General features: G+C 42.4%; 1 long non-coding RNA gene across 2 annotated transcripts in view; it reads left to right on the forward strand.

Moving 5' to 3' along the window:
• LOC118910600 (uncharacterized) overlaps positions 1-22658 on the forward strand; it is a 266015-nt gene that overhangs the window by 236452 nt on the left and 6905 nt on the right. For both annotated transcript variants that reach the window (XR_008995938.1, XR_008995939.1), the window contains exons 4-5: positions 225-435; positions 12209-12277. This is a non-coding gene — a long non-coding RNA (uncharacterized LOC118910600). The remainder of the gene's footprint in view (positions 1-224; positions 436-12208; positions 12278-22658) is intronic.

The raw sequence follows: 22658 nt of genomic DNA on the forward strand, positions 1-22658 counted from the left end.
TGTGAGGACCTGGTGAGAAGAAAGGCCATGGGGGACCCAGTGAGCAATAGGAAGTGACGCTTGTCAAAGAAGGAAAAGCCACCGAGAGAAAAAGAGAAGCAAGGTAGTGACTGTGAAAGAATCACTTAACGTCCTTCACCTCTGAAAACTTAGGTGAGGTTTGGATGGCATGTGTCCCTGGCTGAGATTCACCTAAATGGACAATACATTCTGTGATCTCACAGGAGATGGAAAATACAAAGAGCTTCTGCAGCAGCCTCTGCAGGGCCAGTGTGAGTGAAGAGCCCGGGTGACGGGCCACTGAGGTGGGGTGGAGAGTTTTCCTACGTCTGCATCCAGCAGTGGCATCTGGAGAGGCCATCCATGTCTGTGGGCAGGATGAAAGAGCTTCTGACATAAAAAATCATCTCAGATACGACTTCTACAGTTTGATATGTGAGTATATGGTTGATATACATGCCCTCAAATAGAATCTATTTAATTTTTCTCTGTATAATTTTATTTTAAGAGTCATCATGCAATTTGATATTTCCAGGCACGCATGCTTATTTTATAACAATCACAGGGATCATCTCTCCCATCCATATGTGTTTATAGAACATCCCAAATTCATGGTAGTTCTTCGTAAAATAAATTATTTATGAATTGCCACTCTGGTTTATGATTTCTCCTTTGCTGGTACTGCTTGAGAAGGGACACTTCCTTTCTCCATGTAACTGCTTCTTGAACAGCCTTCTTTTTCCCTTTTATGGGTGCCTCGTCCACTGTCAGAGAGTCCTTTGTCTGCAAACTTATCTTTTCCTCTCCCCAACCTCCATTGTTTCTCTCACCAATAAGACTTTTTCATATCCTTCCACCTACATAGGCTCTCGCCACTGTGATGCAGAAAGCACAGGAGAAGGGTTTCAGCTCCTCTGGGCTGAAGCTCTCAGTTTGACTCTAGTGAGGGGCGTCCTAAAGTGTGAGTGGGCTCTCCATGTCCATCATTGCTTTAGGAAGAGTCTTGGGGGATTTAACCACCATTTAGAATAGCAAAATTACACACTCCTCTTATCCTTCTACATGGTTTCCTCTGCATATTACAGTACAAGTCATTCTTACAATTGTGTCTTCTGGGCATCCTAGAGAAAACACTATGCCAACTAGGAAAAAAATAACAAAAAAAGAAATGTAAGCAAGGAATAAATATTTTTAAACAATCAACTTCACTAATAAGCAAAGAAATGTAAAATAAAACAAAACATTTTTCATTAAAAAATAAGAATTAATTCTACTTTCCACTAAAATAAACAGAGCTCCTTGGATACATGGCCAATCCCAGAAAGAGAACAGGGTTACTGTGAGAGGAGTGCTGGAATGGCCTTGTGGGCGATGAGGGGTGCAGTGTACAGGAAGGTCTGGGTATAAGGAAGGGCTAAAAAAATAATGAGGACATGTCCAAGAAACTTAGGAGCAAGTTTCCAAGGGCTTCCATTAGTCAAGTCAGGGAAAATTTCAGCATCAACATGAATAATACTTGTAGTGATTACAACATACAGAATATAAAAAGAATCCATGTAGCCACACTAATAAGAAAAAATATAAATGAACAGGTGACCAACTACATACACACATACATGCAATATGGCAAGAAGAAAAGAGAAAGTTTTTGTTACAGTAAAATGACAAATAATAAATGCAGAAGGAATTATAGAGTTAGAAAAATCATTGTCTTACAGCAACCTTAGTTATTTCAGATGCACATCAAAATGGATGCTAAAACCCTTGGGAGTTTGTTGAGGGACAGGAGATGTCCACGGCCTCGACCATCTTCCCATAGAGCACGTGTACTTACAAAAGGAAAAGCTACCTGTACAGAAGAGAAGTCTGGTAGAATCACGCTAACCAACTGGCTAAAGCTAACATCCCCAAAGGCAGGACAGACGGACAACAAACTGTGTGTAACACACTGAGAAGGACACACCACCGCGTCTGCGGCCTTCTTGCCTAGATGCATAACTTCAGTGAATTATGAGGAAACCTGGAAAAACCCGATGGAGGGACATTTTAAAACCTCTCCTTATTCTTCCTATGTGTCAGTGACATAAAGAATAAAGACTGAGAAACTGTTCCAAATTAAAGAGATTAAAAAGACATGACAGCAAAACAGAATACATCATCCTGCATTGGATTCCAGGTCAGAAAACAAGATGCTGTAAAGGGCAGTTTGCAGAAAAACTTACTGGAAAAATTTAAATGTATGTCTCTGTGTTGGATAGTAATATTTTATTAATGTTAAATGTGCTTAATTTGAAATATGATGGTATGAGTATTCTTCTTAGAAGAGAAAATTGAAATATTTAGGGACAAAGGGTCTGCAGTTTGTTCTCAAATGGTTCATCAAATAATAAGTAGCTGGAGAAACCGTCATGCAAACAAACATCACAAAATATTAATAATTGATGAATCTAAACAAAGAACGTACAAGATTTTATTATACTATTTGTGTATTTTTTCTGTAGATTTGCATTAAATGCTAAAAAATTAGAATAACTCATGCTCATGACACTCTAATAAGTTAGTTGCCTTAATAGGTCCCTGGAGGAAATGTAAATTGGCAGAAGCTATGCTATCTATAAAAAAATCTGTCAATAAATATCCGGGACTTAAAATATCCACACCCTTAGTCTAGGTCTGTATGAGTTTATCCTGAGTTAATTATGAAATACTGGGGAAAAAAAACTTTATAGGGAGATAGTCATTGCTACATTATTTAAAATATTAAAAACTCTAGAAAATCAAGGTAATTAGTTGAATTATGGTATATTTGTTAATAAAGCATCAGATCATCAAAAATACGTTAGGGTTTTTATTCATGTTAGAAATTTCTTGTATTGTATTATTGTGTGGAGCCATACCAAATTATATATAATTATGATCCAAATCATGTAAAATAAGTCTTTCATAATAAGAAATGACATTCACCAAAATATGAATAATAGTTATCCATGGCTGTGGATTATCAGGGGCCTTTATAGTTTTATTTATTATTTCCAATGTTTTGCACTTTGTTTTGTTCTCTACAATAAGGGAGGAGCGCTGAGCTCAAGGCTCAGGGGTCCCCAACTAGCATATGACTATTGGCAAGGCCCTCTCTGTTCCACGTCTTTGCTTTGAGTGCCTTTGAAAGGTGCTCTTCTATTTTACTTCCTAAAGAGAAAACAGAATATGTACCTTGAAAGCTTCTGGGGTGAGGGTTGTAAAGTAGGCACTGTATGGAAAACATCTTTGAAGTCTTGGTCTTGCTGCAAAATGTATATGCATTTATTTCTCATTCCATTCTGTAACACACATACTGGTGTTATAATAATACTATTGTTATGTGGACCCAGGAGCAGTCATTTTAAGAATCCAAGTTCTCAAGAGATTTCCAATTTAATATCCTGGGTCTCAAAACCCAAGTGATCACAAGGCCAAGTGGCCCCCAGATAAATAAAGGTAGGACTGGCAGTGGCATTATTTCCTACCTTGAACAATTTTATTTCAAACTGAAATAAAAGAACAAGTGAGGTATGTGCACCTCAGCAGAATGGACTAGTTTAGGAGAGGCAATCCCATAGAGTCAGTGGTTAAAAAAGGAGATGTTACTGGGCACATGCAGGAAGGAAATACAGTGTCTTTCACTTGAGAAAAGAACCCAATTTTCCCATACAACAATGTGATGTCTCTGGAGGTCGCATGAAAAATTGGATCCTATGTAATATCCTATTTGGATCTTCTGCAGATGTTAAAAAATATCTTACTGTGAAGCTCAGACAAAAAAGTTCTGCTAGTGTCCAGAGTGCATGGGAGGAGGTGATGGACTGGTAGACAAACAAAGCCCAGAGGAGTGTCTTTAATTGTGCGCTGTGAGATTTACTGGGGCCCGACAGGGGTCAGACTTGAGGTCCTCCCTGTTCACAATCTATAAAAAATGATACAGACTGGTTAATTCTGCTGACAACACAAAGCTGAGGGAGGCATTAGCCATTCAACAAAAAGTCAGCAGAATTCAGAAGTGTTTGGGGCTATTCCCTTGCCCTGGAAATTCTCAGAAATTAGTTGATGCTAGTTCACCAACACTCATATTTGGGGGAGAATGTCTGACCTACAAAGTAAGTGTAGAAGACCCATCAAAAGTTGTTTTTGGCACAGGAAGGAAGATTACATTAGTGTAACTTGAATTCCTGGATTGCTCTGGACAATGCCAAGATCTGAGACTCAACTCTAGATAAGGCAAGTTTCCCAGCCTCCTGTTTCAGCCATGTCAGAAGGAAAGGGCTACAGTCTGACACAGTGCATTCACATTTTTGGTGGAACAGAGCACTTCACCTTCAGTTTGCCTTTGGTGGGCTGGCCATGGGGCAGCGGCTGAGTAGACCAGTCTGGCACATGGTGGGCTCTTCGCCACAAGCACCTGGAGAAAGCATGTTGCATGAAGATTCCAGTTTTATCCTTCCTTGCAAGATAGTGGAGGCTCAGCAGAAATGCCATCTTCTCTTGAAGAAGGAATGTATGCACTCAATTAATTTGTCCTGAAGTACTTAAATTGTATCCCTGACAAAGAGGGTATAGGAGTTTTTACAGGACGCAAGGCCATCGACATTCATATTTTTTCCTGTTCTTCCCACTGTTTTTTTTTCCTTCGAAAAAATACATTTTATCTGAGGCTACTTATAGTATTTGTTTCCATTCTGACATCTGAGTACATCACCTGAATTTGAAGAGCTCATTCTCTACTTTATTGTTGTACTGCTGTTTGAACAAAGCTGGAAGGGTGGAGCTCCAACGGTGATGGCTCAGTGGGGTCGGAGGGCTTTACCAGGTGAAGAGTTCCAGGGTTGGGCTTGAGGAGTGAATTGCTTAGGTGGCGAGGACAGTCTGAAGCTGTTTGAATTCGCAAGGTTGCAGGACTGCGGTTGGTGGAAGTCACCACCGCCTTTTAGGATTTAAGGTAGAGTAGAAGACGTTCTGCCAGGTTATAAGAGATGCTAAATATGAAGAAATGACTAACATAGAGCCTGGCAGATGACAGACATACAGGTGAGGAGAGCACTTTTGTGGCCTGATGCTCAAGGAGGAAGGTATTTTCAAGGGGATTGTAAAGCAAAGGCCTAGAAGCCCTCGTGTAAGTCTATAGAAATGTTCTTTCTTTTGACCCCCAGTGTCTAGGGGGTCCCATAGGCACAGGCACCGTTGCCAGAGGTCTCCAGGGTTCCTGCGACAGTGGGTGGTGGGAAGGACACATGAGGGGTTTGAGGGTTCAGGAGCAGGACAGTTGAAAATGCAGTGGCCCTTCCGGGAACACGCGGGCAACACTGGGAGCTGCGTACCGCAGGGCGGGGCTGAGGACCAGGGCAAAGGCCCTGTTTTTGAAGATAATGGCTCAGAAGAGACTGCCATTCTGAGGGGTCCTCGAAAGCACCAGAAACGAGAGCAACAGAACCACTCAAGCCGGAGGGAAACAGTGGAGCTGAGCAGACATGTTTAGCAGGTAATGATCTTCGATGTGTGCAAAGCTGGGAAATGGGATTTCCATTTCTGATGAGGCAGATTCCTAGATATGCCCTCATTCGGATCCTCTGATTCCAGTGTGAATTGGTCCTGCCATCTGAGCCTTCCTTTCTCCCCCAAGCAAAGCTGAGGAGGGTCATGCCAGCGACTTGAACGCACATCTCACATAATTTGGGGACTGTACGCCATTTTGTAAAGAATGTTCTTGCTTTTCAAGCCATTCTGCATTCTGACAACATGCTGGGGATGACGGCAAGAAAGCTGTAGCACTTGGAAGGCCTCAGAAGGAGGAGAAGGAGCTGACTCCAAGAGTAAAAGGTTGAATGATCGTCAGGCGGGGGGCCAAGGAGAAGGGGAGCAACTCTGCCAATTCTCCACTCCCCCTCCAAGCGCTCCAACTTCCCATCCACCGCCAAGACACATTTTATTTTTCTGACATGAAATATGTATATAATTCCAGCCTGTTTTTTTAAAGCACAAGAGGGTTGATTCTGTTTATGCCTCCCTCTAACTCCCACCCGTACAAACATTGGCCTGCAGCCTGATGGTGACGACAGAATCTCACAAAACAGAATCCCAGAGCCAGCAAGTACATGGATTAGAAAATATGCCCCCCAAACACTGACATTTTTAACCGGGTAGGTGCAGTGGTGGAGGACTTAGACGGGTGGGCCGGGTGGGGTGCACAGGCAAGATAACAGGGTGAGAAAACGGCAGCAGGCACTTAATGGGTTTTTGCCTGGAGGCTAATGCTGATTGTCCAGTGCTGGCATTGGGACTTGGGGGATCATGTTCTGGATTTAGCTCCTGGTGGCTAGCAGGGAATGGCTAGCCTCACTGAAATGGGATCTGTTTCAGGATGTTTCCTGTACGTACCCAAAATAGGTGGCTTGGCATCTTTGTAAGCAAATATGATTCATGTAAAAAAGGGGTACTTAACATAATGGAAAAGATGGGGCAATAAGATATGAATTAATGGACCGACGGACACTAGGGAACACTTGCAGTGTGCACGTCCACTTGGTAATGGGAGCCACCATGCTGTGCACCTTGTAACTCTAATTTCATTTCATTTAATCCTCACATGGCTACATGTCAGCTCTGGGGAAGACCATTAAAAAAAAATCACTCCCAAAACAGTAGACAGAGATCCATGGCATCAGAGATCTTGTGTCATTTATTCATCTATTAAAATTCCTGAAAAAAATCATTAAATTTCATCCTTTGGCTCAAAATTTCTATGAGCAGAATGGTTCTGTTTTCTAATGTTGTGTTCATTCCCAGCATCTAGCTCATAATATGTGTATTTTTCTTATATGCATTTTTGAATGAATAAATAAATGATAATGAATGATGGGCTCACTCCTATAGCTTGGTTCTGAGAAACATTAAAGAAAAATGTATGGATGCATCTTAATTTCTGATATTCGTCCTCTGGTCTCAGTCAAAGAGCTGTAGAAAGGATGCTTTCCCCAAACCAAAGCAAGACCTCCTTACATGTGGCTGCCTTGCTGTACTGCTCTTTTATTTCCAGGTATTGGTGTGCAAAAAGGGGTCATTTTGTTGCTGTGATTAGCTTTGGACTAGGAACTGATACCTGCCTCTCCAGTGGCCAGGCTCGACCTTGCCTATGGAGATACTTGACATTCGTGGGGCTACAGGGGATGAAGTATATGGGGAGTGAGTGATTCCCTAACTAAAATTACTAGATTTCCTTATTTGATGCTTTCTTCTAAAACTAGAGACTATTTAAAAATTTTTAAATCTGCAAAAGGATCCTTGAAAGGTTTCATCTGTATCTTTCTCTTAATCCAAAATTCTATTTATAATTTCCCTGCCCATTTTAGAATGGAGCACTCACATATCTGTCACCAGTTCTTTGATTGCCCAAGATAAGTTCAAAACCCAAAAAGAATCTTTCTCATAGGTTATAACTCAAAACAGTGTTAGTTATTATAAGACTCAACATCGAAGGACATGCACATGTGGGGCTATGCCTTTCACTCAAGTTCTTTTCAGTTAGAAAATGTTATTCTCATTAAAATTGGCTGCATTAATTTTGAGCATTTTTTATTCTTGGTTTTGGTCACCATGCCTACAGGATACACAGCCTTCCCACTGGACTGCTCTGTGTAATCTTCCCTAATTTGGCTTCTCGTCTATCTGTGTTTAGACATCTGAGCTCATCACTACACTCTCCTTTCTCCAACTGTTGTTGGGCTCTTTTCCATGCCCTTGACTGCGAGCTGGACAGTTACCCAGCAATTTCTCACTCAATTAAGATGGTATCTCAATAGCAATAGGAGTCTTCTCAGCTAGGATATAAAGACGATTTTCTATTGTCCTCAGCCAACACGGGAGAATTCTGGAGAACTGCAGCCAAATGTGAGATGATTCTTGATTGGGATGGATGGTCTAAATACTGTCTTCTATTTTTTTATAATGTTCCCTTTTGAGATGGATTTTTCCTGTACAACACCATGTATAATACTGCAGTTTTCATATTCCACAACTCTGGGACGGGGATCCATTCATATAGACTGCAATGAGAATGGTTGTCCCTTAAAGGTTACAGCCTGACAGCCATTCATGTGGCACGTATATTCTAAGACACATTGCTTATTAGAACTAAAAGAGAGAGTATATAAAATCTATCCCTATTTCTACCTCTCACAGATGAGGAACTAAGGTCCAATCTGTGGAGGGTCTTATGCATTCTCATATAGCTGGTTATTTATCAAGTGGATATATGAGTTCACGTATAGACCCCACATCTCCTCACAATAATTTACATTTCATTCTTATAGCACTTTGTGGAGAATAAACTTTTCTCTAACATACAAAGTTATTCTAAGATAATTTTTGTTTCATGAAATTATAAGACCTAAACTAACCAACACAGAAATTGTCACCATTTAAAAGCCATTTGTAGTTGAAGAAAATAAGAATTGTATTACAAAATTCTTTGCATTAAACAATATACGCCGTTCTTAAGGACGAGTCCCTACTACCATGGAACATAAAAGCATAGGCCTTCAAAAAAAATTCTAAAAGAAGACACACAATGATTTCTTAAAGAATATTCAACCTTGGACAAAGCCTACTTTTCTGTTGCTGTTTACTAAATAGCCTAAGATTTATCTTCGATGGCTAGTTTATTTATTAAAGGAGGAAAATGTATGAATGCGCTTAGAAGTAAAAGGCCAGGATCCCTAGAACTATTTTTAAGGTTCATTGTTCAACCCAGCCGTGCTTATTTCCTTCCCTGGTCCTTGATTTACTAGGTTGTGAAAAGAGGTTAGACTAGATGATCCCTAAGGATTCTTACCATCTGCAGTATTTTCCAATTCACTTTCCTGGAATTAGGTAGAAGGTAAGGACAAATGGTTGCAGTAACAGTACAGGAGTCTTTGAAGAGTCCAGGATACCCAGTATAGGATGGCTGATTTTCAGCCTTGCTGCCTGTATTCCCTTTTACTGGGACCGTTTGTCTCTGCTACTCATAGCTCATATATGCTGCTCTCCTTACAATCTGCCAGATGGACCTATAGTGAAATGTCCGGATGCGACCCTACCACCACTGCCCCCATTTTCTAAATCTTGGAACTGTGCAGCCTTGAAGCAGCTTGCTGGCTCCGAGCTGGGTATTTGTTTACTCGGCATTTCCCATCATCTGGGAATTCTCACTCAGGACTCTCTGTTCCGTGTCCGCGGTCATCAGCCCCTTGGTCTCTGCTCTCGGCCTCCTCACTGATTATTCACTTGCACGGTTCCCCTTCACGGCTCATCTTTTTCATTTTTTTTATGTCAGTATATTTAAAATCAGGCCTGGTATTTCTGGATCCCTTCTAACAAAACTTTGTTTATTTTTCCCCTTCTTCTTTCTCTCCCTGTTAGATCATCTGTGACTTTCCTATAGTTTCATTCCAGCAGCAACTGCAGAGACTAGATCGACGTAGTTTAAAATGTTCCCATTTGTTTACTGGAAACTTCCTTCTCACTCCAGGTCTTCTTTTTCTCAGGCGGTGTCATCTTCTATGGGACAGCTCTTGGTGTCTGAAGCCTCCTCGTAAACTGGAACAATACGTGCCTGGTGTGCTGGAAATCTTAGAATTTCTATGATGTCCTAAGCTAATTCTCCAAACTGGTGAACATGAGGATTCATCATGTTTATGATTTTGTGTCGTGCTGTATGGCACATTTGCCCTTAAAATAGGGAGCTTACCCAGGTGGGCTTGGCACAATCACACGAGTCCTTAACAGCAGAAGGGGAAGTCAGATTGGAAGGGTTTGGACTGTGGCCGTGAAGGTGAAAAGGCCATTCAGAAAGCAGGAGGAGGAAGGTGGGTGGTCACAGGAGCGGACAACCCCTGGCCAACAGCCAGCAAGGAAATGGGGACCTTCGTCCAACAACTAACAGCCACATGGAACTGAGTTTGGCCAACAACCGAAGTGAGTTTGGAAGTAGATTCTTCCCCAGAGTCTGCAGGTGAGAGCCCCCCTGGCCCCATCTTGATTTTGTCCTTTGGGACCCTAATCAGAGAACCCAGTAATACTGGGCCCAGACCTCTGGCTTACTGGAACTGTGATGTAATAAATTAGTGTTGTTTTAAGCTGGGAAATTTGTGGTCATTGGGTCCACAACAACATCAAGCTAATTAGTAGTCCTACTATGGGGCGGCTTTGGTGCTCCTGCCTCTGAATTCAGGGCCCGCAGAGGTGGGATCTTTGGGATCATTGAGTTAAAGTCCTTTCAAACCACAAGATTCCCCAAATACTGAGGTTAGGGGACACTTCCAATTAATGTTTTAAATAATTCTAATTTAGAATTGCAAAATGGCTTTATTTGAAGAGAAATGTGAACAACCTGGCACAGAGTTTTTTCCTACTCAGTTACCAGTAGCTAAAAATCTCCAAATGATGCCCTGCACTCACCTAATGAGACAGTGTGGGGACGGCGAATATGAGGCATGGATGTGGACAATATTGGACCAGTCATGGGAGAAATGAGTCTCTTTTAATGCAATTTTAGAGGGAAATAAAACAGAGGGAGAACAATTTACAAAGGTAAAAGGAGGCTAGGCCAGACAAAATCAGAAATACTACAGAGAAGTTGATAGATAAATTCCCAGATTTTAGTTCAAGCTACTTGTAAAATAGCCATTGTCTGTAGAGGTAAGGAAAATTGGGTTGGAGAGAAAAAAATATCTGCATAGTTAGGTAAATTCCAGGCATTATTCAGTGTTATGTCTTTTTTTTCTGCCTCACTACAAAATGAAGAATAGAGTAGGAAAATGTAGAAAAATTGTATTTTTACTGAGATAATTTGAATTTGTGAATGTCAAACACAAATTAACAGAATAGTATTAAAGATAAAAGAAAGTCAGTTGTGACATCGCCCTGAAACTTTAAAATTCTCCAAAGGGATTTTACCTTAAAAAAAACTTAATATAAAATATGGGTTTAAATGCTTTGTGAATGAACAAAGTTGGACATATTCAAGTTGGAAAGCATTTTCAATGAAAAAGATCTACAATTGTCAGAAATCATCTTAAATTTAACAATTTGGAGATATTTTTTATCAAAGTGTTTTTCATTTCTGTAGATCTATCTCTGTATCATTTGCACATCAAAAATTATCATTATGTAAACAAACTTATTTTTATAGGAATAAAAATATAATAACATGCCAGTCTAGTAACTTCTGCGGCCCAAGTACAAATAATAGCGGAAGCCATCTACAAAACCGGGGACTTGAAAATTTCAGACTGTCGGAGAGACAAATGATTGTATACAGAGATCTCCAAAATTGCCCTGCTGTTGGGTAAAGTCCAATTGTGACTGCTCCTAAACTCAGCCTAAAATAAACCTCTGGCTGGGCGTACCCAGGTGGTGGCCGTGGCAGCCCCATATCAACTCTCTGGGGTGTACAATGAACCGGAGCACAGGAGATGGCTGGCCCAGGCTGGTGGCTCAGGGAGGGGATGAGAGGACTCTGCGGGGCCTGAACTGGGAGTACTGGTTAGTCAGGTGAGGAGGAGAGCCTTCCAGGCAGAGGAAACAGCGAGGGAAGGCGGCTGCTCACGTGACTTCCTTCTGGGATGGGGACGTTGCCAGCTATGATGAAAACGTTACCTGATATTTTCACACATTTCATAGTTAAAATGTCCATATCTCTTCTCTTACAGTATTTTCAAAACAGCTTGTTGAGAATTGCAAGGCAGGAATTTACTACCCCGGTTTTAAAAATGAGGAAATCAGGGTTCCGAGGGAATCAAGTGGCTCTCCCACAGGTCATCACAACTGACAATCTGACACAAGCTGCCGTCAGAAATGCTGCTCTGAAAGGGTGTGTCATTTACATACATTTTACAGTGTGTTGCATTGTTATACATGTTAGCTTATTTAACTGCCATTTTTAGGTATTATCACTACGATCATCTTCTAATTGGAAGTAAAGAAACTGAATGTCAGAGGATTTGCATAATTTATCCCAAATCACACCAGCTGGTAACTATGAAAACTAACCTTAATAATATCTCCATTGTCTTCCCTTCCCTTTACCTGAAATGACAAAGACCCATTCGAGTGATGGAACAAGCCCCAAATAACTCCCATGCTAGAGTTAGGCAGTCACATGGGCAAATCAAGACAGCTTAATTCCGTTTCCTTACAGGCTTCCTTCCCTCATCACCACATCCAACACTGGAAGCTGCCTATAATTTTCACTGTGGCAAAGATCAAGGTAAGATCATATTTGTCTTGTGTATATTTCATTGGTCAAATAGTTACGGGCCAACATATGCCAATAGAACATTAAATATCCATCTGCTTATTGTGTCAAAGGAGAGCTCCTTCACAATTTTTTAGGGGGAAGATAAGAGAAATGGGAGAACGCTTGACAGATGATGGGGGAGGGGGAGTCGGGGGGGGGGTGCTGATTCCAGGAAAATGGAGACACTTGGAGGAAAGCCCAGAATTTGGAGTGGGAGCTAAGGAGGGAGACACAGGGAAAACAACGGAGGTGATAAAGACAGACCTAAAGTGTAAGGAGGCCTTGAATGTCAGGACAGGAAGTCTGAAATTGATGATGGAGGTACGGGGGAGACGGAAGAGACTTACAGGGAAGTGGGGAGTAGCGCCGCTCGAGGAGCGCTGGAGGCCTGTCACTGGCACAGGCCGGGCTGGCTGGAGCTTTGGGGAAGGAAAGATTGCAAGGGAAGGGAGAATTTCCAACTCTCATGTGCCTCACAGATATATTAAAAAAGCACAATAAGGACTATAATGAGGAAATAAATGTCATAAAAATGTTTGATAGCAGATGGGACATAGAAACGTGAAGAAATGCCAATAGCTTCCAGCCAAGAGCAATAAGAGAAAGAGTTTGGTCTAGATGACCTTGAAGCTCCATTCCAACCTTGCAGATTCTGTAATTCTATACGTTGGTTCACTTTATTAAATTTCACTAGCATTTATATGCCAGCTACCGCCTATGTAGTCTATGTGCTGTGGTGGGGGGTGGGAGTGGGAAGGGGAGACAAGATTGCATATAGTCTAGTTCCCTGCTGCAAAGGAGAGCTGTGCATTCTGGGGAAGAAGATCTTGCAATAGAGATATAAAATAAAAACTTTAACACATTCCAGAATGAGTAAATGACCTTAGAGGATTATAATGGAAGCTCTGGAGGGAGAGTGGACAACTTAGAGCCATCAACAAACGTTTTAGGGACAGGCGAAGGCACTTACAAAGGCAGAGGAAAGCTCATGTCTAGTAGGGGTAAGAAAAGGGCTTTGGGAATGATCATTTCAGAGGCAGAATTCTGGAAAATGACCCCCGCTGAATCACACTGTAACTCCCTGTCTTTGAGTGCCGGTGGGACCTGTGACATGATTCTAGCCAATAGGCTACCTCAGAGCTGGCGATGCCACTCCTATGATTAGATCATGTTACATAGTACAGGCAAAGAGATGATCACACATTTGAAGAGGTAAGTTGGCATTTGTCAGAGTTCTACTTGGCAAGGACCTATCGGGCTCAGGTTGTTGAGAGTGTCTCCCAGCTGACAGTCCACAAGAAGCAGGACCTCAGTCCCACAACTGCAAGGGACGGCATTCTGCGCCAAACAGGACCCTGAAGTCCAGAAAGGCAGGGAGGTTGGAGGTCCCCCGGACTGCAGTCTTGTGAGGCCCTGGGCAGAAGATGCAGCTAAGGTATGTCTGGACTTCAGATCAACAGAAACAACGAGATAATAAAGGGATATTTCTAAGCCACTGAGTTTGTGGTAATTGTTACACAGCAATAGAAAATGAATACTACAAGCTATCATGTCTGACCAATGCTTTGAGTACATGTTGGGGGTCAGTGGGAACTAAGGCTCAAGAGATGCTTTGGAATAAGACAATTTAGTCTCATTCTAATTCAAATTAGAATCTATGTAGTGAATGGAGTCTGGTTCAGATGAAAGTGAAATGAAATGCCAGTGTTGGGGGGACACCATGTGAGTCGTCATGCTCTGTGGTAGTGACAGAGGCGTGGTTTGGGGAATAAGTAGAGGAGTGAGTCCCAGAAGCACGTAGCAATCAGCCCCATACTATATTTCTAGCACTTGCCTGGCATGGTAGCTACTATTTTGCAACAACTCTGATAATTTCATCTGGGGCTGTGGCCCTCCCTTTAGAGTTCACAGTGTATACAAGTGTCCATTCCCCATGTGGTACACATGAAGCTGATATAATATGGTATGTCAGTTATACTTTAATTAAAAAAACACCCAAGCAAGTGCTATCAGAAGGCACAAGGCAGGGGTGAATTATGGCTGGATGGAGCTGCCGTGGAGCCCTGGAAGTAGGAGGCGGACAGGAGCCTTAGGGACTCCCTAGCCCTCTCTCAGATGCATGACTGTGCAAAATTTCTAATGAGTGTGCATCCTCCTGAGTAACTACCAACAGATCACTCCCTGCTAGGGAAAGACTGGATTGGTCGGCCTCACCAGTCATGACAAGACTCTCTTACTCTGAGCTGTAATTTCATGGAAAATCAGAGAAGTGCCTTTCAAATGATCAATTCAAAAGACGAGAAAACTAAGACCTAAGAGGAGAAGGTACTTGTCCAAGCTCCCAGAGTCACCACATGGCAGGCCACGTAACCTGCACCCCTTCGACCACCAGCCTCCCAGGTAGAGGACTGACAAATAGAGGAGGAAGAATTCACTTAAAGACGTCAACTGCTAGGGATGAAAAGACTTTGCCTTTTGAATTTATATACAAATCTAATAATTGCCCAAGCGTTATTATAGCCACTAGACAGAGCACCCCGTTTGTTACGAGTACAGTCATCTCTCTGCCCATCTGCTCTTCTTGACTACTTCCACTCCAACTTATTTGTTAAATATGTGTTTATGGCATCACTTTGCACCTTTCCCTTTAGAAAAGCACTGCTAGCAGCAGGCTCGAGTTTCCTTCTAGGGTTGGACTCCATTAAAATTGGGAGGTGTTGTCCTTCCTTTTCTATATCTAGGAATATATCCCCTGGCCTTCCTCTTCATTTCAAGTAGATTCTAGAAATAATAATGACCCTAGTACTTGAATTGTAATAGTTCTCCAGATCCAAAGGTACAGAATTGTATCACCACAGTAACAGATATTTTGATGGCAGTTGAGCAGATGATACAGCTCAGAGCCACACCCACAGAGGCTCTCTAGGACAAGGTCTTTCTCTTCCTTTCCCAGGAATTCTTCCATAGGGAGGACAAAAAGGGCATGAGAAGAAGGAGAGAAAAAAGAGGATCATGGTAGAAAAGAAGAAATTGAGGAAGTGAGACCCAGTAAATAGACATATTAAGAGAAGAGAAGAGGAGAGCATAGAATGTTAAGCCTAAGACTTTGTCCTGACTCAGCACATGACAAGCAGTTTATCATCCTGTGTATGCATCAGACATAGTTTTCTGGACTGGGATGCTGTGGCCAGTCCAGTCCTGCAACCACCCATCCATTACACACAGATCGATGTCCTGGAAATGTGGGTGGAGATGAGTGACTATCTCAGAATGCAGTGAAGTGCCTGTAGCCAGGATGGCAGAGTGAAGCTGTTTGCATCCTTACAGGAGTCTATCAAGGACCCCATCTGATAGGAAATAGCTCCAAGTGCAGACTTGTCCCTGAGAAGCATTTCTGGGAAAGAGCATAAAACCACAATCAAATGACCACACCGCTTTCTGTGATAAGTACACACTGAGTAGTTCATGTGTGGGCTTTGGACAGAAATCTAAGTCTCCAGATAGACTGCTGGACTGCCAGTGCTCCTAATGACTTCACTGGCCTTGACATGTGAGGAAGCAGGACATGTACCCATTAGAGGCAAATTTTTATTAGAATAGCCATTCCAGGGATTATTAGCAACTTGTAAAGAATGCAATTACCACTTAAGCTGTATTCAGCTGAATACATTTTAACTATAATTGAAAACAAATGTATGCTTAACTGTATGGTTAAGTCTCATGATTGTGACTATCTTACTATTTTCCATTAATTAAAAAAACATGTGCTGGGATTTATTTGCAATTAAGCAGTTGCAATTCGATGAAGGCTCAAAACAGACTTCTTTACTTAGTGTGTGTTCTTAGAGGGGCACAGTTCGGCATGGGCCACTATGACTTTTGCCACAAACATCTCATATCCACTAAAATGATGAGAAAAGACATAGATATACTTTTGTTGCCATTCTTTTTGAAGAACATTTTAAACTCATCAAACTCATCCTTACTCTTATGTCATAGGAATGATGATGGTCATTGGTGACTAAAGCCACCTGAACATTTCAATCTTGACTTTCAGAAGAAATTACTGTTGATCATTAAAAGGAGGACATTGGGCTTTGAGCTACCATAAATACGGTGTCTGTTGTCGACCACATGTGATTGTCAAGAATCTCATGGTATTTTTTTGCCACAGAGTAGGTGTTTCATTTCAATGTGCTAAGGAAATTTGATTTTAGGAGAATTTGATAAAATTATATGACTTGCCTTTTAAGAACACATTTCAGTCTTTAGATCTGAAAATAAGAGCTCTGGCTCTAGAGTCCTAGTTTGCTGTGATATCAGGACATGCCTTTATATCTCTGAACCTTAGTTTTGCCATCTGTAAAACCAGGATAACAAACCTGATCTTATCAAGCTAAGAGGGATATTTTGAGACTGCTGGTGATGACAGCAGTGGAAGGGTTTTAAAATCTGTAAAGAATATTTCCAAGGTCAAGATCGTCATAACGAGAGTCTCTTTCTCACCACAGACCCACGGGGTCGGTCTCACTGAATGCAGCAATGTCTTGACACTCAGCAGATGCTCTGTAAATGTCTTCTGGAATGTGGCCATGGTTTCATGGTATGCATCATTAATGGTCGTCATGACACATTTAGGACAGGCACACACAAATGAACCTCATCCACAGATGGGGGGTTTATGTAGTTTGAAAGAAAGGGCCCAGTCTTTGAGATGACAGGCTGCTGGAATACCTCCTGTAGAGTCTCTCTAAGTGTCTTCTTCCGCTTGCTCTTCCACTGGCTCCTGATCCTCCTGTCCCGACCCGCTAAGGGACTCTCCTTGGGCATTGCCCTGTTTCACTTCCCTTTGATCATCATCCTTACTGTCAATTTAAGGCATACCTCTGAGCTTCCGGGTGCTTCGCTGAACACAGACATCTACTGTACACTGCATCTCCCAAGAGATGTTAACCCAGTGGGACCTGGAACAGTGACAAGCTAAGCGACAGAGAGTACAGAGCTCAGGGTCCTAAATTCCATAATAACGCTCCAAAATAAGATTCTGACAGAGATGGGGGAAATGGCATTGGATTTCAAGAAAATATACTTGAGGAACTCAGAACTAGTTAAATATCAAGTTGTGGAAGACCTACCCTTTATAAAACAACTACAAGTCAGCGTGGCCTACAGATCCCACTGAATCTGGTCTTTGTCTATCTTCCCACCTTAGTGTATCAGTCACTCTCATAACTCTGTACTCACTGGAAACATTTGTGCTATGTTCAAACAACCTGGAATTTCCCCATTTTTGGAACATGCAATGTTTTTAGGCCTTTGTGCCTTTTTACACACTGTTGTCTCTCCTGTGAATATCTCCCTTCTGATTCCACCTCGGGAGCTCTGAGCATTGTGATGGTACAATTCCGTGCCCACCCCCTCTGCAACCCAGGAGCCTCCTGATGGCCTGACTTGACTTGCTTATGTCTATATTTTCAAAACTCATTCAGGCGCTGACAGAGTATTTACTGAATGCACGTGTAGATTGCGGGTGCCCGATAGAACTTTCTGTGGTGATGGGAATGTTCTGTACTTGTTTTGTCCAGTCCAGTAACCACAAGCCAGAAGTGGTCACCGAGCATTTGAAATTCAGCTCGTGCAGCTGAGGGCCTTTTGGAATTGTACTGAATTTGAGCAGTTCATGTGACTGGGGGCTCCTGCACTGGGTAGTGCAGACATAGATGATGATGGGAGAGGGGCTGAAAGCGACTCTAAGAAATGATGCTTAGGTTCCATGACAAGGAAATGGTATAAACCCGAAAGAGTGAGACTTGAGATGAGAAAGGATGGCTCACCCACCCCTCAGATTTCCTTTCTCTGTGAGTCATAGGGAAGCCTGAAGACACCAGCATCCGTAAGCTCTGCTTCTGTCTCTGACTTGCCTCCTGAGAGCTGACACCTTCTGTATTGTTGGTGCCTCTGAAAAGAATCCTTTCTCTGAAGTATGAAGAGGACTTTGGGAAGGGAATCAAATCAAGGAGCAGGGAATGAACTGCTCAGAGGCAACTGAAGGAACCTCCCCGATGTGAGGTGACACTCTAAGGCCCTGTCTTGGGTGGAGTTATCTTTCCTTTGGCACAATCATTCCTACAAGGCCAGGGAAGGTGCAGGGCAGCCAGGGAGACATAGCATGTCTGGGTCAGGGAAGAAAAAGAGCACAGCAGGGTCACCAGTTGGAACAAACTGAAACTGAACCCAGCTGGAGGTCATGCTACATGCTTTCCAGATGCCTCCCTGGAACCGGTTTCTATTATATCTCTGCAACAAGGTGCTTGAAGTAAAAGTTAAATCACTACAGCTCTGTGGCCATGTCACCGTGCCTCTCTGGAACCATAGTGTCTGTGCTGGGGATATCTCAGCTGGAGGGGTACTTAAGGTGGCTCCCAAAGATCTGTGAATCCCCTGAATTGTAGGTAAATGTTGTACACATAAGTATTTTCCAGAAGGATGGCTCTTAGCACTCATAAAACTTTCAGTGGGATTTATAAATCAAGAAAAATTCAGAGCTGCTATTCTGTTTCATCTCTCACCAACCATGTCCCCCATGAAGAATCTGAGGCTCAGAGGACCAAAATGGCATATCCTAGATGATGCAGATAAAGGGTGGAAGGGAAGGGAGCCAAAGGTCGAGCTTAGAGTTACTCATTAGAGAACCTGTCCCATTTGCCCCAATTACCGTCAGCATCTTTGAAAGTAGTTGTTCACCTAATATTCACCTACCATGTTGATGTCAACCTTTATTTCTCCAGTCTTCACAGTATATTATGAGACATATTCTTATGCCTGGTGAAGACCAGAGCTAATGTCAAGTCTTCTGGATTCCCAGTGGCCACTGAGAACTGCAGAGTTAACTTAAATGATCAGTGCATTCTCACACAGATGAATTATCTGTAGATGGAATAAATTAGGTATTCCACATATACATATATAACCACCTTAAACTAATGTAGACACTGTTGGGCAAACAAAATGCTAATTTATTTAAAATTGATTCACATGAAACAAAGCACAAGACATAAAAACAACTGCACCTGGGACTACAAGCTTTGTCTTTCAACCACCGAAGCACCTGTGCAGCATTTCCCTGGCTTGGCCATCCTGAGAAGTGAAATAAGTTCCAACTGATATGTTCTTAATAAAACTATTGTTTCAAATGCTCTCTCTCTCTTCTCCGAAGCAAAGTAAGCTACTGACAATTCTCAAGTGAAGGCCCTCCATCCGACCACGAGGGTCCCTGATTCTGCCAGGCATCCCCTACCTCAATGAGGCTACAGCCACTGAGAAGTATGTGGGTTTCTGACTTTTAGGATGGGAGGGTGTAGGTGGCCTCAACACTGGGCAGATGAGTTAGCATTAAAGTATCTGCATTAGAATTGAGGACAGATAGATGGTACAGCTATGGATTCTGATGGGAAGGTGATCCAGGGTTAAGTGGGTCCCGGGGTTAACTTAGGATCACGTACTGCCGATTGAGTGACAGACATACTGTTTCAGCCAAGGCCCTAGAAGGAAACAAATGCCAGTGCAGTCTGCCTGGCTTACCACGAAGATGCCATTTATGATGCCCTCTGCTTAGTTTAGTCTCATTGGGGCTTTTCATAAATAAAAACTAACTTGTGGATTATACAGTTATGAACACTTAAAATGTACACTTGGGACACCAGTTGTTTCACATCACACTTTTCCCTCTACAGGCCTTTATTAAATTCTAGGCCAAGAAAGACCCAAGGGAATAGGACCACACACTGTACTCTAAGCTGTGTTATAGGAGATGATGGATTGTGCCCTCCCCTCCCGTAACCAGATTCTTAAAGAACACCCCGTGCCCTGTTACCCCACCCCCACCCCAAGACATTTCCTGCAGGGCTGTTTGTTTAGAACCTACAAACAGGCACCCCATTCAGGAAGTAGAGCACAGAGGCCTCCCTCTACTTGGGAATCTCAGAGGTAGAAGGACTAGTGGCCCTGTTCCCCCTCTAGGAGGACATGCCACATCTCCTCATGAAAGCTTTGGGACTGCTTGCCAAAAGGATGAGTCCTTCAGGAAGCGAACACCAGCTGGGGCTGCCAGGCCAGCAGAGAAATTTTTTGATTTGTCTCTGTTACAAGGAAGAAGGCTCATAGGCTTATTACTAGAACTGAGTGGCTCAGATATGCCAGACATTCTCCTTGCCCAAGCTGGCAGGACCCTACACCCTCATGCTTCGTGTCCTCCCAGAATTATGGTGGGCTCCAAGGCTCTATGCCCTTCCTTCTGCCAACTGCCACCACCTGTAACTTCCCTGTCCCTTTGGTATGAGGCTTTTTTTCCCCTCTCCTATGATGTCACTCACTCCCATATCTCATTTTAGAATCCTTTCACTCATCAGTCCCTTATCACAAATGGGTTTACACATACTTTTTCCAGAAACTAGTTTTAACAGAGATACGTGGGGCATAACCATGGGTATTCTGATTGCTGTTGAGAAGATGGAGAAAATTATACTACTGAGGGAAAACAATGAGAAATGGAGAACTCTGTTATCAGCCTACTTAGAATATATAATGATGATTCCTTATCTGACTGTTGGGAGTTGAGTTGTAGGTATGAGAAGGTACCAGGGCCATCCGTGATCAAGGTTGGAAATGAGTGCTGAAAACCAATAGCACTTCTCATTCTGGACTTTTCTGTGAAGGTGTCTTGCTATTTTAGCTGCAAATCAAAGGCACTGGGAACAGATAACTGATGACTCCACTCCTATCTAAGTCAGGATTTCACAACACCTTGATTTCAAATATATCCTGTATGTGATACACTCCTGGGATTATGCACTCTAGGAAACAGAGAGAATAAGCTTAAAAGATTTACCCAGCTTTCTGAGAAAGAGTTAGGTTTTGGAGGTCTGGGATGATATGGTTTGGATGAAAAGATATGACTGAAGAATGTCATCAATGCCTGGAAAATCTGGAAGATGGGATGCCCCAAAGATCTCCCAGCCCAGCAAAGCTGGTTGAAAACTGGTATCTCTGAAACAGCAGAAGAGGGCTTCCTGGAACTAATTCAGAAAAGTTCATAGTGGACCAGTTACTTTTAAGGATAGGATATTGAGGATTTTTCAGTATATTTTTCAATATAGGATACTGAACATTTCTCAAGGTTTGTTTTAAAAGATGGATGGTTATTTTAGTTAGCAAGTATTTAATGAACACTTAAATGGATCAGTAACTCAAACATAAAAACAGGCTTAGCTTTGAGTGCTAGGCCCAGCCAGACTTAGATGGCTTCTAGAGAGCAAAACTGGCAATTGGATTGAAAGGGGCTTCAGCACAACAGTATCTTTCTGGAAAAAAACAAGAAAATCCCTGAAAAGAAATAAGAGAAAATAAACAAGAATAATAGCAGTGAAAACATCAATTTTGGGTTCTATAAATAAACATTTTTTGTGAAGATTGTAGACGGTGAAAAAATAAAAGGTAAAACCAACTGTATTTGTATAGTCGATTTTCCTTATTTTGGAATGAAAGAAACAGGCTCAGAGAAGGAAAGAGCCGTTTTTGAAGCCGCAATGGAAAGTTGGGTGAGATCCCACCTTAATTCCCAATCTAGTGCTGTCTGCATCCCCCACCTAACCTTCACTTGCTTTCCCCCTGTTGCCCTCCAGAGCTTCCCTTAACACTTGTCAGTTTATTGTGCAGAAGCTTAGGAGAGGCCGGCAGGAAGTACACAGGAAGCCCTAGCTGGGCTGCACACGGGCCCCTGGGCTTCTTACTCCCTCACTTGGAGACATGCGGTGTTTCTGATTGGGCGGCATGCTATGCTAGCAAGTACGGAAAGTTCCTAGGTGGCGAAAAGATTCTGGCCAAATTCAGTCACCTCCTCAGAGGGTTATATTTACAATGTGTATTTTTCCACAGAAACCATGACAGAGCTGTGGTTTGATCCTCCCCTCCCCTCCCCCACTCCAGGTAGCGGTGCTGCTCCCCAAATATAGTAAAGGATGGGACAGTCCCTGTCATGTGCAGGTCATGACAGGAGAGGCCAGGCTGCATCAGGCCGTCATGGGATAGAGGCTTGGTGGGAGAGAACACGCAGTCTAAGGGAAAGGACAGGGACAAAAAGCAGCCTTGGGTAATGTTGGGGGTGTTGGTGTCAGGGTAAGAAATCATGAGATACTCCTCTTAGAAACCCTTTTTCCTGACCTGTCCAGTTAGAGTTTTTATTCCCACATTGGACCCTGAGATAAAATTCTCCTCCCAGGAAAACAGGGACTGACAATTTTATCAGTCATTAATTTTGGTGAGCGATTTGGGGTTTTATTCCTAAAATCTGAAT

The sequence above is a fragment of the Manis pentadactyla genome, chromosome 2, assembly GCF_030020395.1.
Source record: "Manis pentadactyla isolate mManPen7 chromosome 2, mManPen7.hap1, whole genome shotgun sequence".
Lineage (NCBI taxonomy): Eukaryota > Metazoa > Chordata > Mammalia > Pholidota > Manidae > Manis > Manis pentadactyla.